Source organism: Numida meleagris, chromosome 5 (genome assembly GCF_002078875.1).
Source record: "Numida meleagris isolate 19003 breed g44 Domestic line chromosome 5, NumMel1.0, whole genome shotgun sequence".
In the NCBI taxonomy this organism is placed as follows: Eukaryota; Metazoa; Chordata; class Aves; order Galliformes; family Numididae; genus Numida; species Numida meleagris.
The window spans coordinates 37,799,896-37,816,709 of NC_034413.1; the positions used below are offsets into that span (position 1 = coordinate 37,799,896).

Consider the following 16,814-nt stretch of genomic DNA (forward strand, 5'->3'; position numbering starts at 1 on the left):
TTTACTCTCTTTATGTGTTGTGGACTCTGTTTATGGGCTGTCTCTTGCAGATCGTACTGGCATAGGGGCACTCAGTCCCTGCTCAGAAATAGAATTTCTTGTATTTTCCAGGTCAGGAAGGCAGTGACCTAATATATGTAAAAAATAAAAATTAAAAATAAAAAAAATAACCAGAGCCTGTGCAGGTTACCATAACAGCATATATAAAATGATGTCAGGAGCATGCTGAAACTAGTAAATTGCCAGCAGAAGAGACTTAAGCCCATTCCGTGGCCTTTCTCCCATGTTTTAGTCGGCCACATGGTAGGTGCCAGTTCCACCAAGCAGTTGGATTCAGTTGCTGCCTATTTGGCTTGTGTTTGGTCAGCCATGTGTGCAGCAGTCGTGTAAAATTCAGTGCTTCATGTTTTGCTCTGGTGGGCTTAGGATACAGAGTATGTATGTGGTCAGTACCTGGTCGAACGGGGCTTGTTTGTTTCCTCGTGATCCTGGTAAGGCTGAACCAGCTGCAGTCTGGTTTTCATCTGGGCCTGGAGTTCGCAAAGCAGCTGAAGCTGGCCATGCTGAGCTCTCCCTGATTTATCCAGACTGAACAATGGCCTCTTGTTTTCAAGAGTCTGCATGTGCATGCAGATGCAGAAAAGGGAAGGAGTTGTTTCAATTGAACAGACTTTTTTAAAATTTTAAACTGTATGTAGAAAATCTTCCATGTAACTCACTCCTTTAATCAAGCAATATTTTTACCTTATTTTGACATTTGTGTTGGAATTAACGTGATTGGCAGCAAAATCCAATAAATGAGAATTTCAGAGGTGTTTCTGCTCTGCTAAATGAACCTTTCCCTGCAGTTTGACTTGGCAGCTCTTGTAGAGCTCTGCATCAGCTGGATTTTATTGTTTGGGGAGATGGGTAATCAAAAAGGGAATCGCACGTGCTGCAAATTAAACATTTTGTTGAGTGCTCGCTTGCCACTGAACAGCAGTGTAATGTCAGGGAGAGAGCGTGGGGATGCATGAGCACAGCGAGCAGAGCGCTGAGCGCCTCATCGTACAAAAGCACAATGGCAAATGTTCAACAATGCAGTTGTGTCAAAACAAATCAGATCATGAGCAGCACTGGCTTGCTTTGCTCAATTTGTAGGGAAGTTTTTATCATCCCTGTCTTGCGATTAATGCTTCTGATAAGAACAGGGGGAGTTCCTCTATACAGCTAAAAGTGTGCTTTAATACCTGTTTGAATGTTAATTGCCTTGCAGGAGCAGTTTTGTTATTTAGCCCTCCTCAAGCCTTCCAGAGCAAGTTGAGATACTGCCACAAGATCCCATAGCTGGTTTCACTGCCCTGTTAGACGCTTTCAAAGAAGGCAGAAGTTTCTGCCTGTTACTTGCAAGTGTTGCACTCTACAGAGAGATGCATCCAGAGGTGGATATGACCTCTACTGTGCCAAGAGTGCCAGAATCAATGGGTCACACTCTGCTTCTAGGCTGTAGAGTCAGTCCTGTTGAAGCGTGCAATGCTACATTGTCTGAATATTGATAATGTAGTGGGAAAAGCTGTTCTCCTTCCACTCCCTCTACTGTATACACCTATTGATCTTTTTGTCTTGATTCTAAAATGCATAGACTCCTGGCCTGGCCATTAGAGAAAATTATCTAGTGAGCAAGCTGATTTTCAGTATACACTTGTAATACTGTGAAGGGGTGGAGGCAATGTAAAGCTACAGCATTGTTCAGTTGCATGTGATGGGAAATGGCACGAGCCCTGTAGCTACCAAGCAGTGTGTGATGCGTGGAAGCTGTGTAGCTTTCTGTGCTGATGTGGGTCGGCAGCAGGGGCATCTGCGTGGGAGTGGAGCACTTGGGTGATTTATTAAAAAAACAGAAAACAAAAAGTCAACAATATAAAGTCAGTTTTACCGCTCATTTCGTTTGCACGGAGACGTTTCTTATGGGATTTGCTGCTTGAGTTTGTCAGATGCTCCCTGGCTGTGTGCTCACCCGAGGTGATACGGAGCCAGGGGAAATGGCACCTGCCCCTCTGCAGCTCCGCACACGCTGCCTTCTTGCAGAGTGCTCTGCTGAACCACAGAAAGGCCCACATCTGTGTTTCTGTGCCACTGCAAGGTTAAACCTGCCAGGATGGTGGTGCTGAGTATGGCATGAGGTTTATCGTAAACACTGAAATGATGTGTGGTTACTGGGGGAGGTTTTGTGGCTATTTTGAAAGAATGCCTTGGGATTATGGATGTCAGCTTAGACCACCAGAGTTACTCTTTTAGAAAGAATTTAACATTTTCAGGTAGTTTAAGGTTGTTTGCCTTTGTTTTCTGTCATTTCTGCTTCTTAGTACAATAGCTAATTATTAATAAAATTAACAAAATAAAATGGTTGCAACGTGGTTCCATGGAAGGCTCCAGGGTTTAAGAACTTTGAATAACTTAGTAGGTATTTGGCTGAGGCGCAACACCTGGAAACAAACAATGTTTAAGTTTTAGTAAAGGACTGCGATCCACGGAGCGGTGACTCCTTCCTGCTGTCAACATTGGGAAGACAGTGTTTGGGTGAAATGCTGCGGCTTGTTGTCACCCTCCAAAATGAGGGACTCACCATTCCCCTGCTGTAGGCTGGAGAGGTCAGTCTGTAAGCAGCTCAAGTTTGCTTTATTTCTGAACAGCGGCACCTCTTTCCCTAAAGATACACCCTTAGCAATTGCCTTCCAGAACAACGAGGTGCTTTTCTGTCTGACAACAGCATCTGAAAGTGGCCATGTGTTTCTGGCAAATTGCCAGTCTGGGAGATGGAGGGAGAGACCTCTGCGTGTTGAAAGCTGGCTTCCCCCTGCAGCTGTGGCACCATCCTGCTGTGGGACGTGGTGAGGAGCTCTGTGCTGCTCAGGCAGGTGAGGATTTGGATGTGAGCATGGTCATTGCTTTGAAGTAACTCATTCTGGGCATAGTCTCACCTCCTGGAGGATGTAAAGGCAGCGCAAGCTTACCATTGGGTGCTGTGAGTGATGGTGCTGGGATAAAAGCACGCAGATGCAGTGTGCTGCCCTGGCTTCTTCCTGTGGGCTTCCCTGCTGGCTAGTAGCCCTCTACCTGACAGGTTGGAGCTGGGGTGGTGAGTCATTGGATCACATCAGGATGGATTTTGTGCATTATGCTGCTTGAGTGGATGGAGGGTACGCAATAAAACAAAGATGCATCGGAAACCTTCTGAAAAGAGCATTTGGAATATATTTGAGGGACTGGATTTACCAGAAAGTTCTAATTTTACCTTTTGTTCAAATGCAGCTTGAGGCAGTCTTTAACGGCATGAGTCTTCTCTCCTGAGGAGCTTCTTACTTGGGCAGGCTTTAATGCAGCAGGACATTGAAAGCTATTGGCAAATGCACTGACAAGGTGTCGGTGTATGAACAAAGAGGCCTAAACAGGTACAGAAACATCCTGGTGGCACTCAGCCTGTGTACGCAGGGTATGTGATGGAGAACATTGTTCTGAGGGTTGCAGTTCTCCTTTTTCTAATGCGTGCTGTTTAGACATGCAAATGCTCTTCCATTCTTCCATCAAATATTTTGAAATAATCATTTTTAATCCTTCACCCAGCCCAGAGTGGAGGCATCTCCTGAGCATTACCAGGAAGGATTTACATGGTACCTAGGGGCTGCTTTTTGTGGCATTTTCACTGCCACTTTGCCCTGATGAGCACACTTCTCAGTGGGTAAAGCAAAATAAAATAACGAAACGCAAGCCATGGAGTACCTTCAATAGTCATGTTTTATTTGAAAGAATAATAATGGATATAAAGTCAAAACCCAGCACTATTGTAGCCAATGTGTTAATTGGATGTGATGTGAACACTGTTTTTCTTGCTGCTTTTGTGTTTAAACTTGCGGCAAAACCATAAATAGCACATTTTAAAATATAAACTGAAGCTTTGTGTCTCACTGTGTATACAAACAAGCAAGAAAAACAATCTCAAGGAACTCCTAGGTTTGAAATCGAAGTTTTCCAAATAATAAATAATAAATGTATTTTGTCTGGATATTCTGGCCAGGCATTTCAGCTCTAATGGGCATGCTGGGCTGAGCTGATGGGCAGAATTGAACAGATTAGACATGTAAATGACATGAGCTGCAAAGAGGATTTAATATTTTAAGGAAAAAAAAATATAATCCTTCATCAAATGTGTAAAATTTCTTTAATAACTAAACCTGGCAGGGAAATGCATGGAGTTCCAACAGTGGTAATCGGTGCTTAAACTCCCTGGAACAATCAGTGACCCAAAAGGTGTGGGTTTACCTGAGTCCTCTGGCACTTGCATGAGTGAATGTATTATCCTTCATGCCAAAACAAAACAAAAAAAAACCCAACACATACGGAGAAAAAAATGCGCTAAGTTACGTCTGGGGTGGTTATTTTCTTTCCATGATTTTGTGAGCACCTCTTACACATTGTTCCCCTGGCCGGCTCCATCCTGCCCCATGTCCCATCTCAAACAGGGCTCAGAAACTGGTGGTTAGCCCAGATGCCTCCTCAATTGGTGCACTTGCACAAACCTCTTGTGAACGTATTTACCTCCTGCATCCACCACACCCGGTGGCATCTGGTGGAACTGGTATTTGTAGACCAGCGCTTTGTTCACCTGGAGTTCATTTTTAATACACATGCACTTGCAGGAATTGGTAAAGATAAGCAGATGTAGCTATGCCTCTGAGCCCCCCCTCTGGTTGCTGTGATATAACATAGCGAAATCACAGTCCCCATGTGAGTCTCCTCCTTTGCCCTTGGGGGTGGGCAAAGGACTATTTCCTCCAAGTACAACCCATGCATTGGCCGTGCCTGAGCTCAAACAGGATGTAGGATTTGGGTGGTGGTGCATCACCTATCATAAGTTATTTTCGTCAGGATGTGTGCTTCCCCAGAACATGCAGATCCTGATGACGTCCAGGTCTTGCCTCCTAGGCTGTGGCTGCCAGTTTTACCAACCTCCCATCGTTCCAGAGCTGCTTGAGATCCTCCCATGCCCATATCCCCATCGCTGGGAGAAGTAAGGTCAAGTGTGCCCGATTTTCTGGGCTGACCCAGCTACAGCCCAGATACAAAGTACAGCCCAACTTCCCTCTCCGCTCTGTCTAGATCCCCTCCAGAAAACCTCAGCGCAACTGTTTGTACTTGACTAAAAACAATTAGTGTAGCAGAAATAGTTATTCATTCTTTCAGCTGCACAGCGTCTTGTGGGTCCTCAGGAAGAGCAATCAGCAAGGAAATTTCTAAGCTCTTGTGTGAGGAGTAGGAAGCAAGAGTAGACCAGACCTCAGATTTAAAGGCAATTTAGAGCTCCACTGACTTGTAAGATAAAACGGTGATTTGAGTTTATTTCATTCCTCCCGTGACCAGGGACGGGAGCCACAGCTGACCTAAGCTCAGTCTTGGCTCGAAGCTTGAACATGAGTCAGGCCTTTGCTGGATGTAAGGCAAAACCCCTTCTTCAGCTGCAGTGGTGGGGAGCGGTCTGTGCAGTTGGAGGTATCAGCCTGGATGGGGACTGCTCGAGGGGGAAATGGAATCTTGCTGGAGAGTTTACTCTGGACTTGAATTGTGATTGTAGAAACGAGGGGATAATGGAAAAAAAAAATGCACTATTATTGTTTTATAGCATCCGCTCTCCACATACTTGATGCTTCTCTCACTGTGAAGTTGGGAGAACTCAACTTCTTCTGGTGGTAGTGTCACCTTGTATTTACTACTTTTTTTCTTTCCCAGGGCAAATAAAAATAACCTCAGCAGTGGCTCCAAAAATCCTGGGTTTTATAGCATATTTTGTAGAGCTACACAACAGGGACTTGGAGCAGCACTCAGTCACACTTAATTAGACAGCCTGGGATTGGGACAGGTAAATGCTGCCTCTGCTGAGACTGAGCTCGGTGCCTATGAACCTCAGCAGAAACCTCTTCTGCTTCTAAACATCCTGGTAATGGTACAGAAAGAAATTTTTGGGAATGTTGCTGGACTGCTTCTTGTGAGCAGGCTTGCAGATCCCATGTCAACTTTCCATCTGCAGCAGAAATTGAATGATTTGGGAGTTTTGCCACCAAATTATCTGGTGGTAGAGCAATCTGGATTTGTGCACTGGAGTCTAGCTGCGTACATCGCTGTGTAACCTTTGCTTTTGTCACTTGTGTAGGCTTGTGTTATAGGTCATTTATCTTGATAATGAGTTCTGGTTCATACATCTCAGACAAGCACAAATGTGGAAGCAAATACAGTTAGAAAAGAAGGAGTATCTGTAGGCTGAAGGCTTCAGCAGGGTTTTTACATTTGGCAGAACATGGAGGTCTTTTAACAGCAACCAATTCACTGATGTCCTTGGTACCAAGGAGGAGACACATCTGGTCTTTCCTCTGCTCTTTCAGACCATGTCAGGTGTCCATGGCTTGCTGCAGGCTGTGAAACGAGTGGGGAGGGCAGATCTGTTCTCAAGTAAAGCTCCTGCAGTGCATGAGCAGTGCCCCAGTTGGGGACTGGAGAGAGAGGGAGCCTACTTCCCCTTCCACTCACAGCCCAGGTGCTCAGTTACAGACTGTCTGCACACCTTTCTTTTGTTTTGTGCTTTTAAAACATTCTGGAAACCCAAGTCTGAAAAACAAAAGCTCTTCTGGCAAGAAATGATTGAGGCTATACACAGAAAGTGCTGCAAATCAAAGTGCTTGAGCTTGTTTGTGCTTGGAGGCAGAGTGCTGCAGAACATGTCCAGAGGACAGCTGCTGCTCCTAATTTTTGGAGAGGTTTTGCTGGGGTAAAGGGTGGTGAGACGAGGTGTGCAGTGTCCCTTTTTACTCTTTTCAGGCCAGTAGCTGCAGCCTTACCAGGAGGACAGGAGCTGTAGAATGAGGCTCTGCAGTGGTCCGGCCTGGCTGCCAGCCCCCTTTGTGCGCAGCAGTGGGGCTGCGGGTACTTGGGTAGCCTGCTGGAAGATTGTGGACATTGTGGCTCTGGGGTTCCTGTGAAGTACTTCTGGGTTTCTAGGAAACCTGGATCATCATGCTGCTTCTATTGCGCTCTTTGAAATGTTGGTTGATCTATGTCTTTTTATGGCAGGAGACTTCTGTTGCATTGTCTCTGTGTCGGACTATATTGCAGGGGTCGCTGCTAATGCCTGATGCAGCAGGTTTGCATTCAGGGGACTCATCTTTTCATATCGAGCCCATTAGTCCCATAGTGAGAGTGAAAGCTTTTTGAGGAAGGAGTTTATGGCTATGTGTGTGTATGAATGGGGTATACAAGACACAAGAGAGCCCTGAGCTGGCATCCCTGTACTGCTGGATGGAAATAACAGTTCCCTTTCTCCACTCTCTTCTCTACAAGCAAAGGCATATGTCATTAGGTCAGGCCAGGTGGGCCTATGTCTTGGGCACTGTGTACTCAGTCCTCAGCACATTTAGATGCTTGAGCCTGGGTGGGTCTGCTCCTGGCAATTTTTTGCTGTGTTCAGGCTTAGAAGCTGGAGGGATAGGTCTGGCGTTTTGAGAAAGTTGTCAAACGTTCCTGGGCCGGCATTACCAAAGGAGAACAAGCGGCCTTACGTCCTCGCAGGAGGAACGATACAACAGTGAGTTCGAGGACTGTTGCAGGAATGGAGGCTTGAAGGTGCTACCGAGGTGGGTGGATGCTGCATGGAAGTGGCTCTGCAGACTGTCTGGTGCTGCAAGGGTGTGAGGCATGGACAACTCAGAGCCATTGGCTGTGGGCGTCGCATCATACTGAAAACAATTCTTTGGGCTTCCAAATGAAAACTGGGCCTTTTTAGGAAAAAATATGCTCTGGATGTATCTCATTTTATCGGCCCTTCTTGCTTTTTAGCATGTAGGCCCCTTTCTGCTGTTGAGGTGGTTATGGTTTGCAGTCTCCATACGGATTTCTGGTGGTCCTTGGATGTAAGAAGCTTCAATTCTCTCTGTAAACGCAGTGGCCAAGTTAGTTTTTGTTACGTTGTCTGTGGTTTCCTAGGCAGCAACAACAGAGGAGTTTAAAAAAAAAATAACAACAAAATCTCAAAAACCCAACCTCAACCAAAAGCTCTACACTGGAAAAGCTGAAAATTGTGCACATAAAAATAAAAGCCGAACCTTTGACACCCTTAGTACCTCTAACTGAGGAGTTTGAAGCTGAAGCTGTTTTTTTCCCTTCTTACCACACCAATTTAAGCATAGGATATGTTCTGAAATGTTTTCCAGGGTGTTGTGTTTTTTTTAGTCTAGGTATTAGATGCTTCCTTTTGAACAAGCCATTTCTGAGTGATAATCTCTCTCTATCAGATCATGATTTTGAGTAATTGCTATCCCTGATGTTAGCTGCAGCCTTTGCTGCAAAAGTTCATTAGGATGGAGAAAACGCATACAGGGGAAGCTACACAGTTCTCACCTTTCAGTGCGGAGTCCTTCCTCTTTAGGAAGCGAAACTGCTCAGCTCAGCTGCTGAATAAATGTGGTTGTGGACTGAGGAGAGGCTGGTGCTGTGTTGGCTCAGGTGGCACCTGCGGGCTGCGCTTTGGGCAGAGGGTCCAAGCAGCAAAACCTGGCGGAGCAGAGCAGCTGGGGCAGAGAGAGATGCTCCTTAGTATTGCTGAAAGCGGGATTCTGTTAACGAAAAATCCATAGGGCTCTTGTTTCCGTTGTGCCACGATCTCTGCGGACAGATCCAGCACTGCTGTCTGCATTTCGCCCTAATCTGTGCAGCAATGATCTAGATGTTTAATGAGTGGATTGGTGTGAAATCAGGCTTTGGGCACCCAGGCAGCAGCTCAGTAAATACAATAAGCAGCCGCTCCCGTAGCCTGGAGGGGTTGTTATGAATTTTTTATCGCTGATTTTTATGATGTGCCATTCAGACAGCATTTGGATTTGTAGAAAGAGGGGAAAAAATAAAACACGCCAAACCCAAACACCTCACTTTCTCAAAAAAATCTCCATTTCAAAGGTTTACACAGAGCAGGAACAACTGCCTAATTGTTTGTGGGTAGGCCCCTGCGAGGCAGTGCAGTTATACAAGTAGGGAGACAGACAGTTGAAGAACTCATCCTGGTATTTCCTCTGACAGGCAGATAGCGAGATATCAGGAGGCCGATCAGAGGGTGTCAGCGGCTCTGACAAACTGCCTGTGAAGCCCAGGGACAGGCAGCACTGCCTGAAGCCTGCGTTGGTCCTGTAACTCCTTCTGACAGCAGAGGCTGGGTTCAGTGCAGTGCTTTTGCTGTCCCTGCTATTTAGCCATGTGTAGAGTGTCTCCTGGAGCAGCAGGTGGACACATCTCCTACAACCTGCCCTTTGATTGGGTTTCAAAAGAGCACCTGTACCAGCAAAAAGCCCTCCTTCCCTCCCCCTCCAGTGCTGCAGGAGTGTGGGAGGGCTGCAGGGCTGGGGCTGCTCCCAGCCCTTGCATGAAAGTGGCTGCTGCAGCACTAAGCATTGGCCCACTATTAAAAACAGGTAATGAGCCATGACGTCCACCAAATGAGGTCTTGTGATCGTCACAACAAATGCAGGGTTTCAGGCAGATGAACATAATTCTATCAGTGGGATTAAAAGGAAATGCTGCAGAATTACACAGATGGTTTTCAAGAAGTCGTAAAAAGTTAATTGAAACATTTTTTTTTTATTAGTTGTGTGCTGCGTTGCCTCGAAGCACTGGGCGTAAGGATTAAAAGGCTGGCCAGATTCTTGGGAAGGAGTCTGTGGGGCCTGCATTAAGGGAGGAGGAGAGTCTTTTTCCTTCTTGTAGTTGATGGGCTAGCCAAATGCATGGCCTTCCCTGGCAGCGTGCCAGAGGTGGCTGTGTCCCGTCGCCCAGCAGGCCCACTATGAAAAATCTGGGGAGCCTGAGCAAAGTGCAGATGCATCCAGCTTCCCCTGCCAAGTGCTTCAGCCCCAGCCCTTCCAGCCGAGCTGCAGGGCCTGGCTTTCAGCCTTCACGGATAATTTGGTTCCTTGGAAACTGACAGTGTCATCTTCCAAACAGACTGTAATAGAGCAAGCACACGACTTGCATTACAGGGGCTCCTTTCTGACAAGGTGTGCTTGCTGCAGGGGTCTGTACAAGAAATTAAATAAACACTTGCTGCTCCTTGCAGAGCAGGCATCTGACAGCCTGTGGCTAGGTTTCCTCTTCGCTGCAGATCCAAGCCCTGAAAATGAATGGCTAATGATGGACTAAAGCGACTGTGCTGCCTATCTGTAGGGTTTGCAAACCTGACAGCTTAGCAAATCAAGGGTGGATTTTGGGAATTCTGTAAGATGAATGCTCAGACTTCAAACTACAACATGTTATTGATTTTATAAACAACGTGCAAGCACCCTAACCAAGCTGTGAGCTCCCAGCACAGGAGATGGCAGGCTGTATCGCCAAACACACTGATAAGAAGGTGAACCAAAAAACTCAGTGTCCCAAGTCATAGAACTGCAGAATCATTAAGGTTGGAAAAGATCACAAAGATCATCTTGTACACCTCTCAGCCTACTCCCACCATGCCTACTTACTGCATCCCCTAATGCCACACCCCACTATTCTGGAACACCTCCATGGACAGTGACCCCACCACTCCCTGGGCAGTCTTTGCCAGTGCCTTACTGCTCTTTCAGACAAGAATTTTTTCCTACTATCCAATTTGAAGTCCAGGCAATTTACTCGACATCACAGGCAGAATTTGTGATTGGTATTTGGGTGATGCATGGATGGATTTTTGCATCTCATCTGGCGCAGAAATGCTCGTGCTGTGGTTGGTGCCTCATAGCTGTGCAGAGGGGACAGGGCTGTTGGTGTGGTGGTTGCTGGTGTTCTGTGGACCATCCTGTAGGCCAACATCTTTGTTTTTCAGCCTGAGGTAGAGGTGTAAATAGAGACCAAACCTGAGCGCCCTCGGTGCAGGTGGGCAGCAGCCCTCTGAGCTGCTCTGTAAATGTCAAAACCTACAGCAGCAGAAATACTGTTTCTGCAGGTGAAAACCTACCAGGGGAATGAGCTCCACCTCCATTGGAGCAGGCAGCCTAGAGCTTTGAATGTGCTCCCAAGATCATTGCTGTCAAGGCAGCACTGTGAAAAATCGTATCCAATCAATGACACATCTCCCTCCACAGAGCTGCATGTTTGGTTTTTGTTTTGCTTTGCATGTGTTGACTTTCTCTGGCTTGTGAATTCACGTGTGGTGTTTCAGAGCTTACTTCTTGGGAGGGATTTAAGGTTTTAAGGACCAGGGTGGGGAAATATGTTTCAAAGACTTCCTAAACGCTGGGGCCTTCAGCTCCTATAGTGCCAGGGAGTTAATTTCTTCTTTTAATCTTTACCTGACATTGCTTCACCTGTTGCGCAGCTGTAGGAAATGATGAGGAGATTTGTTTGGCCCTGCCATGTGACTAGCAGGATCAGATCTTGGTGGGTTTATCAGCCTGTCAGCAAGCATCATTTTCTCTCAGGGGAAATAGATGATGCGCCTGCCTTCCCTGCAAATCTCACATTGGACTTGATGCTCCCTCTGTGGCAAAGATACCCTGAACTCTTTTAATTGTGTTCCTTTGGAGGCGGTGATAAAACAATCTGCTCTCTGAAGACATCCCCCCAGCCCACAGGCTAATTGAGGCTGCTGGTGAACGGAAGTAAGCGCCCTTGTAAATGAGCCCCTGGCCAGGTTTTGCATTTCTGTCTTGCTGCTCTGTCCTTACATTTCAGGGATTTTGATCATCAAGACCAAGCTTCTTGTCTGAGGTACCAGATCTTAGGTCTAGCTGTGCTGAGTGTAACTCTTTATCTTTCTAAAGCAAACTCTCCTAATTATAAGCAGATAAGGGGGATTAATACTAGTTAGTGATTTGTCTCTTGCTCTTTAACCTGCCTGTAGCCCTGTGGGAAGACGTGCCGGCTGCAGTGCCTCAGAGGAGGCAAAGAGCTGGGTGAGCAAGGCAGCTGGAGCTGGAGAGCTCAAGTGGGCCCTAGGCAAGAGGTCAATCCCTGTCCTATGCTCAGGTATTCATCCAGGCTTCCCTCTGGCTTGGGAGCTTCAAAAGCTGCTCCAGCAGCCCCGCAGAGGTTGTGCTGGAAACTATTGAAATTGGCAGCCCAACACCATGTGGAATGGTGCTTTTTTGTCAGCAGTTCGTCCTTGAACGTTCCTCTCATCCATGATGTACCAGGGGGATGAGTTTCAGATTTCCTTTTGTCGTTTTGTCAAATTTGCTTTATGTGAAGTGCTTTGAGGCAGAAATGGAAGACTTGGCCTTGTCAGACAACTTGCTTTGTGATTCGAGCTCATTTCAAATTTGAAAGGTAAAATATCCGTGAAGACACCTTACTTGAGGTAAGCACATGAAAATGCAGATATGAATGGTCCCTGCTGCAGAACAGCCTTACTTCCCACACCTATGCTTAGCAGTGCCTTGGGAACCTCTTCTCAGGTGGTTTCTGTGTTGTGTGACCCATCAAAAGTAGAATGCAGTGCAGGAAAAGCATTCACACCAAAATCTTGGGAACGTCACCGAATGAATGGACTTAACAGGACTGAAGAGGACTTCAGTGTTTTGAAACACTTGTAAGTGCTTAGTTGAGGAGGAATAGACTGAAAGAAAGAAAGCTTAAGGTTTTCTTTTTTTCTCGCACACAAATGTGGCAAAGTAAATGGTTTCATCCTTGCTTAAATTCAGGTGCCAGTGCACACAGTTACAATCAAAATACTGCAAATGAAAAATTGACACCTTTAATTGGATCTTTTTAAACGAGCAACTGACAGCTATCTGCTTTGTTTGAATGATTTTATTAGCACAAATTAGCCTGTTTTATTTTATTTTCTTCCACTAATATTTTGTGGATTTATGCATAGTCTCTTTCCCATACAATCTTAAGATGCCTACCGTGACAACGGAGATGGAGAATCTGTCTCAATTCCTGACAACTTCAGTCACGGCCCAGATTAGGCAGAAACGGTACTTCTCTCAATGTCTTTGGACAACAGTGGGTGACAGTCCCAAGTCATGAATGGTGAGAGAGCCTGGACTGTCAGATAACTCTTTGCAGCCCAGCTAGGGGAGTGGCACTGTGTCTGCAGAATGGGTACAAGACAGTCTGTGGGTGATGAAACGGGCAATGAGTGAGCTGGTGGGAAGCCAGAGCTGAGTGCTCCCTGCTGGGCTGGATTTCAGTTCTGGGGAGAGAGCTGACCCTTCCTGGAGGAGGTCTTCCCTGGTGGGTTGTGTGCAGAGGGGCTTTGGCAGTATTGGTTGTTAGAGCTTTCTTGGTGCAAAAGTAGCTTAAAAGGAGCTGCTGTGTGTTTATCATGGGGCAAAGGATTCAGGCCATCAGTCAGTCTGGGCAGTCACTGCCAAGGACACTATTATTTTCTTTTGGTAGATCTTCTGGGAAAAGATGCATACCTTGCAGTCCTCTGTTCTGTGTGCCCTGGAATGTGAAGACTTAATTCCTGAGCGGAGATCTCCTTTCATCCAGTCTGTTTCTCTTGAGTAGTTAATTAGAATTTGTTGGTAAAGAGAAGGCTTTATTATTTTCCTACAGGAAATGGATCTTCCATATTTCTGTAGTGGTGTGTTCTGTGATGGTGAATAGTTGCAGAAAGGAACAGCTTTGGATATGCTGACTGCAGACCGCTCATCGCTCCAGCACCTCTGATGGTGCTGACCTGCATGGAGACAGAACAGTGGAGGTGTGTCAAACCTACGGGTCTATCCAGCCTTTCATCCTGCCTCCAAACCATGATGCAGAGGGTACGTGAGTGCAGAAAGCAAGCAGTAAGCACTCCATGTCCTGGAGGACAGAACTGATCAGGTTACTCACAGCTGTGGTACTTTCGTGAAGGACAAATACCCTGGCTGGTAGCATCATGCCGTTGCTACTGGGAAACAGGCATGAACCATGAGTTCCTTCAATCAGCTCTGCAAGATCATAGAATCATAGAGTTAGCTAGGTTGGAAAAGACCTACAAGATCATCCACTCCAACCATCCACCTACCACCAATAACCCCATTAAACCATGTTTCTCAACACTATATCTAAATGTTTCTTGAACACCTCCACAGACAGTGACTCAAACCACCTCCCTAGTCAGCCCATCCCAGCGCCTGACCACTCTTTCAGAAAAGTAGTATTTCCTAATGTCCAGCCTAAATCTCCCCTGGCGCAACTTGAGGCCATTTCCCCCTTGTCCTGTCACTAGTTACAAGAGAGAAGAGGCTGACCCCCAGCTCACTACAGCCTCCCTTCAGGTAGTTATAGAGAGCGATAAGGTCTCCCCTGAGCCTCCTCTTCTCCAGACTGAACAATCCCAGCTCCCTCAGCCGCTCCTCATAAGGCCTGTGCTCCAGACCCCTCACCAGCTTTGTCGCCCTCCTCTGAACACGCTCCAGGGCCTCAATGTCTTTCTTGCAGTGAGGGGCCCAAAACTGGACACAGTACTTGAGGTGGGGCCTCACCAGGGCTGAGTACAGAGGGACAATGACTTCCCTACTCCTACTGGCAACGCTGTTTCTGATACAAGCCAGGTACCCCCAGGTCCGTTTCCTCCACACAACCTTCCAGCCACTCTGCCTCAAGCCTGTAGCATTGCCTGGGGTTGTTGCGGCCAAAGTGCAGGACCCAGCACTTGGTCTTGTTGAACCTCAGCCCATTGGCATCAGCCCAGAGATCCAGATCTCTCTGTAGGGCCTCTCTACCCCCAGGCAGATCGACACTTCCTGCCAGCTTGGTGTCGTCTGCAATGCAGATGTCAGCTGACACTCCTAATTTAGGAAAAGACTTTGCTTCTCTTAGAAGGTTTTGGTGTTTTTTTTTTGACTTTTCCAAGCCATGTTGTGGTTTTTTTTTTCATTCTTGATACTTAGAGCACTTACGTTTAACTTGAATACAGTCTTTTCCAAAGATATTAATTTTTTTTCTGCTTTCTACTGTAGAGCTTTAGTCCCTTGTATAGCAGTTGCTGAATTGTGAGAACACTTGAGTGGTTGCCAAGAAAGTTGAGTGACAGTCAGGAGCTGCATGGAAGATATTATTATGGATACTGGGTGTTTCCAGCGCTGGCTGATCCTGTTATTTTGCCACAATTTCTGAGATGACCCTGTTGTAGCTAAACTGTAATGGGGCAATGCTAGAGAGCCCAGGAGGCTGCAAACGGGAATCTAAATGGCTCATATGGGCTAATGCATATGGAAGGAGGAACAGCAACAAACAGTAATTATCCTGAAACAGCAATTAAGTTGTCTTAGTTCACTGTTGTGGGCCAGTGCTTTTTTGGATGTCAGAACAGGAGCTCGGCAACCACAACCTCAGGTTGTGTCACTGATAATTTTTCCTCCCTTTGTGCTGTCACCTTCCATTCTGGGCTGTGTCACATTCAAGCAGGCAAGATTCCTTGTGAAAATCTTTGCCAGTGTGCCTTGCTAGCCTCCTTTGCAGCCTGTGATTTTTTTTTTATATATTTTATCAAGTCCAGTAGTGTGAGACATTACCTCATTACTTGGCCATTTATCTCCACTGCTTTCTTAGGCTATTCACTGCTTTAACGTGCTCTGGGCTTCACCTGCATTGATGGACAGTGTACTTAGCAGCTTAGCTGTTGGTTTCCCAGGCAAAGTCAGCGTTTTTAGGAGGCACAACTTCCTGCACTATCTTCTGCTGTTGACGAAGAAGCCTTCTCCATGGTTAGCGGAGGTGGAAGTGTGGCTGGCACTGGGGAGGCCACTGTGCTTGCCCAGACTGATGTTACCGTAGGGAAAGTGCTTGTTTCAAGGCTGGTTCACCCCTTGTAGCTGTGGTTGCTTCTCCTTTTAAAATAAAAACAGACTATGCCTGCACTGGAGAATGCGCACCAATTACAGTTAATGGTGGGCAATTAGTTTGGATCCACCACAAGCTCTGCTGTTGCAAATTGCAGCTTAACTTTCCTTCCCTCCTTCTGCTGTCAGCAGCTGTAATTGGGTCAAACGGGACCGTGGGGCCTCACATCCCGCTCGACAAATCCCCTTGCTGCCTCCCAACGTGCCAGAAAGCAACCAGGCCTGCATGCTGCCCTACACAGTGTGAATTGGGTTTGTGGCAACCCGAGGAGCAGGAGGAGAGGACAGAGCACCAGGTCCACTGCATTTATTTGCCCTTTCCATTGTGTGAGATGGCGCAAGAAAGACAAGAGAATGCCTACCTCATTTGCTGCTGGTTTCTGTGTAATTGGAGCCCACCCCTGTTCTGAAAAGTATGGTTCTGTATTGGTGAAGTGGGAGAGAAGAGCAAATTGTTTCAATTTTTCCTGGTGGGGGAACTATAAGGCAGAGCAGTGTTTGACCTGCCCACATCACATTGCTGACATTTGGCAAAGCTGAGTATTTTGCATGCAGATTTCTTGGATGCCAGGCCAGTGCCCTATAAATACAGGTTGCCTTTTGTTGTTGGCTGGGCACAACTGCATGGGAGAAGCAGTGAAGCGGCTCTGTAGGCAGGGCGTTGAGGAATGCTTGCTCAATTTACATATGAAAACGTTTATCCTAATACTCTGGGTTTACATAGCTACCAGTGAGAGGTTTCCATGGGCCTCAAGTCTGGCAGAAAGAGGGTCGCACCACCCTCTTCAAATGAAATGCTTTAATTTTAATTAAGTCCACTACCTCCTGGGAAGTTGCAAGCTCCCAAATTTCTTAATTATGTACTGTGCAGCTGAAGCACAATTCTAATTTGGGGTTGGAGATTTTTTTTTTTTCTTTCTTTAATTGTAAACAGCAGCAGAGAGGGAGCGCGTGCTGCAGTAGATGCAGTGGCATTGATAGATGAGCCAG

At 46.4% G+C, this 16,814-nt stretch overlaps 1 protein-coding gene and 1 long non-coding RNA gene across 4 annotated transcripts in view; one reads left to right on the forward strand and one right to left on the reverse strand.

Annotated features, from left to right (window-relative positions):
• ERBB4 (erb-b2 receptor tyrosine kinase 4) overlaps nt 1-16,814 on the forward strand; it is a 538,439-nt gene that overhangs the window by 119,832 nt on the left and 401,793 nt on the right. The gene's annotated exons all lie outside the window — the stretch shown is intronic.
• Nucleotides 12,790-15,368, reverse strand: LOC110399649. Its single transcript, XR_002439322.1, has 3 exons — nt 14,883-15,368; nt 13,831-13,928; nt 12,790-13,675 (listed from the first exon to the last, which is right to left on the reverse strand). It is a non-coding gene; the product is annotated as an uncharacterized LOC110399649 (long non-coding RNA).